Raw genomic sequence first — 10,634 nt, forward strand, 5'->3', positions numbered from 1 at the left:
CCGCCGCCGCCGCGCATGCGCCGGGCCCGGGCGGTGCAGCCCTTCGCCTACAACTCCCATTGTGCTCTGCGGTCAGAGCGAACGGTATCCTCCATGGCGCGGATGACGCGACGGCGCGCCGCTTGCTGGGAGTTGTAGTCCTGCGCCCCCCGCCATCTTGGTGCGGTACGGCACTCGCACCTGTGTCAGGTTGTGTCGAGGAACGCGTGTTTTAGCTACCAGAAAGTGTAGCGCTGGTTTAAAATATTTCAGCTGATAAATACATAAATAAACACTTAGAATTTTTTTTCTGGTTGTATGTTTTTGTATGGGATGTTGTAGGCCTTGCTCTGCAGAAAGAACCTCCTTGCACCTGCCACAAAACACGAGTGTCACGCATCAGATGGCAGAAAGAGTGGCTGTGTCCAAATGGCTCAGCTGCCTTTGGCCATTTAGAAGTGACGTGTGTACGTAGTTCTCTGGACTCTCTGTGGTCAATGGAGATACAAGTGAAGAAATACTCTGCTTACATTACATCTCTGGAGAAATTACTCTGCTTATCTCACACATGTTTTCAGATGAGATGAATCATCCTCCAGAAGTATTTATCTCTATTTATAATAGAGGGAGCTAAGGTGACAACGTCAGCCTAGATACCTGCATTTTAGGTGTCTGGTGTCAGTGTCCCGCAGTCCCTGCCTGCCCGAGGCCGTGTGTAACGCACCCAGGTCCAGCTGAGCTTTAATAAAATATGAAACATTGCTGAAAATGTGAAGCTTTGGGCCACGTGTCAAGGAAGTCAAGGGACATCCACACATCGCTGTGTCACCTGGCAGCACCAACAAGGGAAACGTGCTCACGGCGGATGATTGTTTGAGGTGTTTCTTTCCAAGAACCACTCAATGTTCTGTGTATTTTCCAGGCCTTTACAGAAGGAGTTATCAGTGGTCTGAATGGGAAGGTAAACAGAAGTCAAGGGAAAGATTAAAGTAAATAGAGGTGCTAATACAAAGCTATTAAAGTCAGTGTATACACTCTATCAAATGCATAATGGTTTCCACAAAATCTCCCTGATACTTTCTAAGCACTTAGGTATGCTTTGTTTGATTATTTGTTCCCTACTTTTCTGAGATTAATTTAAAAGAGCAGCCCTAGTTACCATTTCTTTTTTTTTTTCCTTTTACAGTTTTTTATTGTTGGACTGTATACCTGCCCTTTTCCAGGCTTCTGAAACCATGCATCTCCTCTGTGAGTTACTGAAGACATCTGCCAATGGATGTGAGAATGTTCTAATTCTTGTCCAGGATTGCTCATGTCAAAACATCCAGATTATTGAAACTGGTTTTAAGATAAAGCAACTGCTTTCCATCTGACATGCTGTCTTGCAGAGTTGATTTGATAAGATTGTTTTGACTTAGTGATGTGAACACTTTACTGGTTTATCAGAGCTGATAAGTGGAAAAGGGAGAACCAGCAGTGGTTCTGTGGAAGTCTGGAAAAGGAAGCACAGCAGTGATCAGGGCAGTGATGGTGGAAGCATGCAATGAGATGCCAGAATTTGCACAGTCACACGTGCTTTTTGTGCTAGTAAACTTTGTCTGTCCCATAAGAATAGAGAAAAATATTTAATAGACTGTTATTTACATGGCCCACCTGTCAGACTTCTTGTGTTCCTGTTTTTATTTTTTAAAGTAATTTTAGACAAGAAGATAATTTGGTTTTCTACTGTGAAAAAAAAAAGTATAATTACATAGAATTTTCTACTTAGACAGGGAGGATGAAAACTCATTAGATTTTGCCTACATCTCTATTTTGTCCATCCTGGGCATGAACAACTTCACATTTTGGGTTGAAAACGATACAGTCCTACAGGGGAAATTAGCCATTGAAGTTCAATTCTAGGTAGAAAAAAGGGTTGCTGAAAGCAACCTTTCCTTGGATCCTACAGTGGAAAAAAGAAACTGTTTTGCCAACTGCAGTAAAAAAATACACAGAGAGGAGACAAGTTCAGCTCCTCTGTATAATCAGGTGTCACTCTGTAGAAGTGAAGAGCAAAAGAAACTGAAGATACAGTTCCTGGGGCATTATTACAGTAAAGCTATGTGAGACACTGAGTCCAGTTTTGGCCTGGTGTGACTCCCTGACCTTGACAGTTTATCTTGGGGAGCTATTTTGGCAGCCAATTGCAGACAGTGTGACCAAAAAGGAATTTTATACACTAGGGCTGATTTTTACACTGTTTTGGAAGCACCTACTACTGCAAGAGGACTCAGTGTAGACTGGTGCCAGCTGGTACAACTGGAACGATGATGAAGAGGAGGAGGAGGATAGCATGTAATCAATAAACTGCCCTGTAGAGAACAGCAGCATCTGAGAAGCAGACGTAGACTTAAAACAACTTTTTCTTTTCATGTTTTGCCATCTTCTTCGAACCAAGTCAGTCCCTTTTATGTAACCAAGCTAATCCTGCTTCAGAAATAATGTAATTTAGGACCATTAAAAACACTAGTATTCACTTACTGGCACTGAAGTTTGTTAGCCAGTGTGTTCAACCATTCCACACAGTGCAAATCTTCAGCCTTTACTGCAAAATTATGTATCTCAATATACCTCTACTGCATTACTGCAAAGCTGACATTTAATTACTGCTTTTCAAATCAACCTTAGCTCTGTGGTGACTGACTACAGATGCTGGACCTAATTGTGCTGAATTGTACCCTGATGCAGACAGCAAAGACTACATGATTACTTCAATAGCCAGAGCTAAAAAAGCAGAAAACAGGGGCAGAGAGTAGAAATGGGGAGAGCAGCAAAGATGAATTTTTCTCTGCCTCTAAATGGTTCCCTTTTGTTCTAGCCATTGCTTGCAGAAACCAGCTACAATCTCTCATTGGTCACATTTGTCATGTCTGTGACTTGCTCATGCCCCGTTGCCACACCAGTACATTTTATCAGTGTGTCAAGGATTGCCTGCTGTGCTGAGCAAAGGCCTTTCCTTACCAGGGAGGATGGAGGAGTCCCTCCAGCTGTTGGGATCCTGGTCTCAGAGCACCTGTAGGCTGGAATGGCCAGAGGGCATCACAGAGCTATTGTTTGTACGCTCGTGTGTAAGTGCACACACGCACACACGGATGTTCACTTTGCAAAACAAGGCTAGCTCAGATTTGCAGCATCAGTCTGCAAGAGCAGTCCTGGGCAGCAATAGCCCAGCAATAGCAGTGTTTGGATCCAGTTCTCTGCCAGCACTTGTCTGTGTAACCACAAGGTGGAAGAACTGCTTTACTTATGGTGCCTTCTCAGCTTACATGAAATGCACACAACTGTGTAGGCAAGTTTTATTACCGTCATTATTTAATTGCTGCAGTGCATCAATGCCCAAGGGCCCCTTTCAGGACCAGAAGTCCTTGTGTTAAGTGTAATATGACACAGTTCACAGTCCAGCACAGAGCTTGCTGCAGACAGATCCCGGGCGCCACGCGGTGCTTCAGGAGATCGCTGCGACCTCTCTGCAGAGTACAGCTGTACCACGAGTCCCCCGAAAAGATCATCACGTGGGGAGCTCCATGAGATCCTGCTCAGATGGAGCACCTGCATCTCCAGTGCTCTGACAGAGTGTTCCAGGGACCAGCCCCAACTGTGACATACTTGACATCCCCTTTGCCTGCCACCCCCATGCTGTCTCTCAGGCTGTTTGACAGGTGCTTGTTAAGATGTCCATAAAGATTTATTTATGCAGGTAGATGGGCTCTAGAGGTGGTAGCATGTGTGAAACAAGGTCACAAGTGGAAGCTCATGATCCGAATGACAGCTGAGCACAGACATAAGGATGACCTTCAGGAAACCCTGAGTAGACCACATTCCTGAAGTAAATAGTTTGCTACTAACCTAAAAGAGACTTAGCTGCTAGCTCCCTAAGGCCAACAGCCAGACTCCATTGATTTCCACAGAGCTAGAGTTTCCCCTGTAGTCTGTAATCAGCAAACAATCTCCCAGCTTGCCTGAGGAACACCAAACAGCTTCCAGTTACAAGTGGTGTTCCCCAGGGCTCCACAGTGGGGCCAGTTCTGTTTAATATCTGCATCACAGATCTGGACAAGGGGATGAAGGGCACCCTCAGTAGGTTGCAGATGACAACAAGTTTGGTGGGAGTGTTGATCTGCCAGACAAGACACTACAGAGGGATCTGGGCAGGCTGGACTGATGGGCCAAGGCCAATCATACAAGGTTCAACAATTATGAAGTGCTGGGCCCTGCACTTGGTTGTTTCATAGCTGTGCCCATTTGGAAAAAAAATTCAATTTCAATATCTAAAATGAGATATGCAAACCACTGATTAAATAGAATATATCAAAAGAAGTAAGCTTAATTTCCCTGCCAGGCATAAGTCCAAAATTGCAATGCACAAAAGCATTTCCTATATCATTATCAGGACATGAGAGGTTAACTGAATATCTTGCTACTGCTTTGCATGAAATGTTTTGAGTCCTGAACTCCTGTTATGACTCACACCCTTATTTCTCAAATTTGTTCACCCAGGTGCTCCTAGAACATCATTTTATTCCATGTATTTATGGCAATGCTTAATAAGGTATCTAAAGTACTGTATAACACTGTACCTTTAACGAGCTGTGCTCCCAGCTGGCAGCATTACAGCAGTGCTTTCTCAATAACGAGGATCCTGACTTCTGGCTCTGATAAAAAAGATCTTCTCTGTAACACACCTTTTGTGTAGCACAAAGAGTCAGTGGCTAAACCCTGATGTTGTCAAAGAACAACAACAAAACTGCAATAGGAGTAAAGAGCAACAACAAAACTGCAACAGGAGCAAAGAACAACAACAGAACTGCAATAGGAGCAGTGTTTCATCCCGCATCTTCACGTGAAACCTCAGTATGTCAAGTAGAAGCGAAAGGTAATGTGCAGTTTTGCAATGAGAGCAGCACTATTGATTCAGAAAAAGCTCTGTAATAAAGCTACCTTCTGTTTGCTAAACCATGCCATGAGGGGGGCAAATTATGACAAATTATGGTAAAATTATGCAGATCAGCCAAAAAGGTCAGACAGATACTTAGCACCACCAGTTCATGCAATATGGGCAGTTGAAATATATGCAAGAAGAATGAAGTGGTTTTACAGCCTTCCCTGAGGGATGCAGTGTTGGCCACAGAACATCAGACCAGATTGATAATGGCTGGTCCTCAGCTGACAGCCTGCAAATTGTACCTGCTCATGGCGAACCAACAGGTGAGTGTTTCAGCAAGACTGAAAGGCCTACAGCTAATACAAGGTTAAAGTCGCTGCACCATCTAAATGTTTCCCAGGTGTTCTCTTCCTGCTTCTTTACGGTTTCTGAAGTCTTCAACATGGTTTTTTTATGTTACCCGCAGGAGTTGGGACAGCGGCGAAGGAAACCCGGCGGGTGTCTGAGGAGTTGTGGATTTGCAAAGAAAAACAGCCCAAGTTTCAAAAAGAGGGGGTTTCCAGGGAAAAATAAAGTCAAATTCCGAACCGCGTCGGTGAGGAGGTGAGTGCCGGTGCTGCGAGGACAGGTTGGGCTGGATTTCGGCTTTTTTTTTTTTTTTTTTCCCCCCCCCCCCCCCCCATAGATTGGTTATTTTTCATGCCCTACTTGTTTTTCTGTGTCTTATCTAACTAGATACTGTAAAAAATTATAATAGAGCTAACTAAACCAAACATTTTCATATTTCTAGGGATTAAGAACTAGCTTTTGCTTCTATGATCTGTTTTATAATCATCAAACTATTGACCTGGAACCATTGTTTAAGAAAACCCAAAAACCCAACAAACAACAGTGTTTGGAACATTAAGGAAAAAGTGCTTGTTTTGCAAATACTGATGTCAATTTTCCTTAAGGGCCTATAGACTAGTAGCCAGATACATATAGCTCTGATAATGGACTAATTTACATAAAAATCACTGCCAGCTTGATTGTAACATTCCCCATGTGGAAATCGGCCGGGGCTGAAAATCACCACTATTTAACCTGAGAGCCTTTATACCTTTGCAGAGACAGCTTTTGGCACAGAGCCTTAACTTCATCTAGAATTTTATGAAGCATTAGCAAAAATACCTTTCGTGCTACAACCCCATTGGACCTGTATTTGGGAATGGAAAAGTACCAATAAGAGCAGGCTGTTTAGTTTTCAAGTCAGCAAATCTTACCTGACACTGGGTCCCTCTAGTCCAGCTGGAAAGTTCTGACAGTAGTGAAATAACAACATGAACATTGGACTTCTGCATCAGCTGTTGTTTTTCAAATCAATGTTTGGCTATTGAATTTGAATAACCTCATGCACACAGGGCTGTGGAGTTACATTCCCCTCTTTCACACAAAGCTGTAGTGGTGGGGTGCACACAGAGTGGTGCTGAGCTCTGCCTGTAGCTGCATAGCTTTTTCATGCAAATGAAACATGTAATACACTGACATTTCTGCATGCAGTAATTACCATGTGCATACTTGAAAAGAAAATGCTGTACATGTAAAATTCTGCTTTTGATCCTGGAATAGAACTGATTTCTGTTTATTTTATGGATATTTGAAGCTCTTGCTGAATAATTCTGTGATTCTTTCAATTTTGATCTCTTGACAACATCAGCTTTTAAATCCAAACTCTTTGTAAACTACCTTTTGAGTGACTGTGTTTTTATTTTTTTCTGGAATTCTGAGCAGCAGCAGAAATTCATCAAGTAAATTATCTTCCTGGCTTTAAAACCAAAGCTGAAACCTGAACTGTTCCATTTGGTACGTAGTGAATGAGCTTTGATTTGATTTTTATTGTATTTCATTCAAACTTTATTATAAAACATCTCCCAGGGACACTTGCATGAGAAACACTTTGCAAGTAAAACAGCATTGTATTTCCAGTCTCCTGTTTTTAAAGGTTATTGTTACATTTTTGTCATGCTTGCTTATCTCCATAATAATCCCTTGTATGGCAGACAACTGCAGCAGTTAGGTCGTAGAGCTAGATGTCTCTGTAGGTTTTTCTAATGGATTTTTTCCCCCTACTACGAAAGGGTTTCAATGTGTCATTAACCCAGTGACCAGCACTTCTGCAGTCAGACTGTGGGCTGTCCCCAGGCAGCTAAATTTCCAGTGTTCTCTGACTCCAGTTTTGTCTCAGCTGGTTTACTGACATGGAATTTGATGTAGATTTGAGATCCGTCAGAAACCTGTTATGACTTAGATCGAGCAGATGATCTTTATGGATGGTTCAACAGTGGGTTTTATATTGATCCTAATAGTTGGTTCCTTCTCTAGAATTTATACCCGTGTTTTTCAGTGGAACAGCGGTGACTTTCTGCAGGTGGATAATTTCAGGTTTGGATTCAGGTTGGGCATACAAAATGTTTTCTTGACATGCCTTTCCTTGCAAAAATTGCAGTTTAAATCCAAACTAGATATAAATGACAACATGACACTTCTTTTTATTGACTTTTGATTACTATCTATTTTTCAGTCTCAGAGAAGGCTTTTTAAAATGCTAACATTTAACAGGCTTGGTTTCATCCTGCTTCTATTTCTATCATTGGCCAAAAATCCTGCTGGTGGGTCACATCCTCTGAGTAGACATCCCTGTGGATCTCCTAATGCACTTTATAAAATGCATCCAGTAAATCCAATAACAATAGAAATATGATTAAATACACAGTGAACACATGGCTCCAAAAAAAGCAAGCTATAGCTTCACTTTGAATTTTTACTTATAAAGATTTACTTTCCTTATGAAAGTAGGCCATATAAATCTTTATTAATATTTACTTAGCTCATCTAGGGAAATGAAACAGTAACTACACTCTGATCTGTGCAATATCAGAGTAGTAAAAACACATTAAAGTCCTCCTTAAATGCAAGTGAGCAGGACACTGGCCAACTAGGAAGAGCAAGAGAATTGCTAACACGCCTGAGTTTTACAGACATGCCAAGAGGCTTAGCAGCCTTTAGTGAACGTTGCTGTTACAGCGGCTTGCCTGAAATAAGAAACAAAGAAATCAGATTAAAGACTGAGCAGCTTAGGGCAGCAGCATTAGTATGGCAAATTTCCTGGCAAGAGAGCTGTGATTTTGGGCATCAGATGGCTGCTCCATGCTGCAGTGCTGGGTAGCAGTGGATTCTTCATCCCTTCTGAAAAACACTGAACAATAACTGTCAGGAAGGTTTTATCATCTGTGAATACTGGAAAGAGGGTGAATTTCCTGTCCTGTGGTTTTGTTCATCTGCTATTTGGCATCTTTGTGTAAGAGCCTGAGAAGCCATCAAGCAGTAAGCTATTAATGCACCAGCTATGACAAGGCTTTGGAGCAATTTCAGTCTCTGTATAGTTGACGGTTTGTCCCCTCAGAGCACTCCAAAGAGCTGGCTTTACAGTGGGCTGGCTGCAGAGCCGAGGTGAATGCTGGTGCATGAAGGCATGCTTTGATGGGTGAATTTTGAAGTGGCAGTGCTGGCACAAGCAGCTGCTGTGCCACACACCCCTTAGCGAGCACTTGTTCTCAGTGCCTCTCTCTGTGCTGTGCCAGTATAAGCAATTTGTAGCTTCATGGCAACATGGACTACAAAATGATCTGGCTGCAAAATGCTTTTTCAAATCCTGCAGATGAACTGCAGATTTAGTCTTTTTTATGCTCGTTTAGGAGTTCTGACTGCAACATGAGTGAATACCTTAGTTAGCTTCAGCTGAGCCTGATAATTAATGAGAGCAGCGAGCATGTAACAGCTTGGGCTTCAGCATGGGCTGTCCAAGCCAGCTAGAGATCAGACTGAATTGCTCCGACAGCTGGCACCTGCACTATTGAATCTTCACTGCTGATCATTACATCTGGCTTGGGTACATCTATTCAGCTTAAAATCACATCTCACAGCTGCAAGATGGCCATAGCTTTGCCTAAATGGAGGTGTGTCCCTGCTAACAGAAAAGAGGAGATGGAATCAGACGCCTTTAAAAGTCACTTTTCTTCTTACTTTTTTATCTTCTTACCTTTCCCTCTACACTTTATAGTGTACCTGTAGACTGTTCAAGTAGTTAAGTGGGCAACACAACCTTAAAAGGTGTCATTACTGAAGGATGCTCAAGCAATAAACAAATTAAGAACCTCTTAAGTTTTACTTAGTTTTATTTAATTCAGTAGCTGAGCAAGTAGATGCCACATTGTTTCAGCAATACTGTAAAACCCTTTTATGCATGTTCTGTAGGTGACTCCCTGGATGCAGCAGGGCCTTTTAGTGGCTAGTTAAATGCATCACAGATTTGTTACAGAGCTCCTCAGAGAGCTGAAGTTTTCCTATAAAACATGTGGTAGGTCATCTAAATTCAGGTCTCAGTTACCCAGTAAATCTACTACAGTTCTGCAAAGCACTTTCTCTTTTTTTCTTCATAGCAACTGTGTCTATCTAAGCAGCATATTTTCTTAAATCAAATCTGCTTTGAGAAAAATACAGTTCATTCATCCTTCTAATTACTAATGTTCAAATTTAGCCTCAGTTAGTGACCTCTCAATTTGCTGAGATTAGTTCTGCCTGGGTACAAGTGAGACTGGCTACGAAGGCACATGTAATAAGCCCTACATTCCTTCTTCTACTTAACACATCAACAATTAGATATGTGGTGCTGCTTTTCTGTGAAGGAGTAAACAAAATGCCCTTGCTGGCTGCAAACATCTGATCTCTCCTTTCCCAGAAAGGCTCAGTTTCTCAATGCTAGGGCCAAGTATGTTACCAAAAATCAAGGAGGTGAGAGCAGTGCAACAGTGCTCGTGTTCTACCACTGTATAACACTTTCTGATATGTGGATCTCAACATTACAGACATGTGAGCCACTCCCTCTGAACACACCAAGGCAGACCCACAAAATGAGTAGGAATATATTATTATAACTATTTCATATGGGTGAACCTGGGTGGGGAGACCAGATGCCCAAGACTAGTAAATGGAGTAATTGAACTGAAAACACACCCCAGAGGTTCAAATTTCCAATCTGTGCTCTCATTGCAAGACATCTCCCTGTGATCCTCCTCCTCATACTGGGAAGCCTGGAAAAGCCTATTGAAAGGGTATCAAAGCTTTTTATGTTTGGATTCAGCAGTTGTTTTAGCCACATTTGAAAGGAATGAGTCAGGAATTTGTGTATGTGGGAAGTGGTTTCCTCTCACATTACTGCATGTATGGATGAAATATATTTCCTCTACTGTGAAGTTGCTGAGTGAGAAAATAAAGTAGTGCAGCTGACTGGCACTTTAGTGGCTGTACTTGGACCCTGATAATGAAAAGCCAGTGGCCTTGGGAGGCTGGCTTGGATAATGCATTCCACAGAAAAGCTGGTGAAATCACTTGTATTATTATAAAGAATGACTAGAAAAGGACAAAGTGGAGAAGAAATACCAATATTAAAACCCGATAAATTAGAGACCCAGTTCTTTAGTGAAACCTGGCCTGACTGAAAATGCAGAAGGAAATCTAGCTTTAAGACGTGAGCTATAATGCAATAATGAAGATGCCTCCCTCTGTGCTTCAGGCAGTTTTTGTAGCAACCAGTGTTCAGGAATCAGAGGTAATGATAATGGCTTGTGCCTGCAGTCATTACAGCCGTGGCATGCACAGTATGCGAGGCATTTAACATCAAACTCACCAGCACCAC

General features: G+C 42.2%; 2 long non-coding RNA genes across 3 annotated transcripts in view; one reads left to right on the plus strand and one right to left on the minus strand.

Moving 5' to 3' along the window:
* Window positions 1–578: 578 nt before the first annotated feature.
* Window positions 579–4,732, minus strand: LOC108446282. 2 transcript variants are annotated; one of them, XR_001861433.1, is made up of 3 exons: window positions 4,596–4,732; window positions 809–928; window positions 579–718 (listed from the first exon to the last, which is right to left on the minus strand). It is a non-coding gene; the product is annotated as an uncharacterized LOC108446282 (long non-coding RNA). The 2 variants fall into 2 exon arrangements; XR_001861432.1 differs by having other exon boundaries at window positions 579–928.
* Window positions 4,733–4,802: 70 nt separating this feature from the next.
* LOC108446281 overlaps window positions 4,803–10,634 on the plus strand; it is an 8,564-nt gene continuing 2,732 nt past the window's right edge. Inside the window, exons 1-2 of the long non-coding RNA XR_001861431.1 lie at window positions 4,803–4,891; window positions 6,671–6,742. This is a non-coding gene — a long non-coding RNA (uncharacterized LOC108446281). The remainder of the gene's footprint in view (window positions 4,892–6,670; window positions 6,743–10,634) is intronic.

Source organism: Corvus brachyrhynchos, unplaced genomic scaffold (assembly GCF_000691975.1).
Source record: "Corvus brachyrhynchos isolate BGI_N302 unplaced genomic scaffold, ASM69197v1 scaffold4, whole genome shotgun sequence".
Taxonomy (NCBI): domain Eukaryota; kingdom Metazoa; phylum Chordata; class Aves; order Passeriformes; family Corvidae; genus Corvus; species Corvus brachyrhynchos.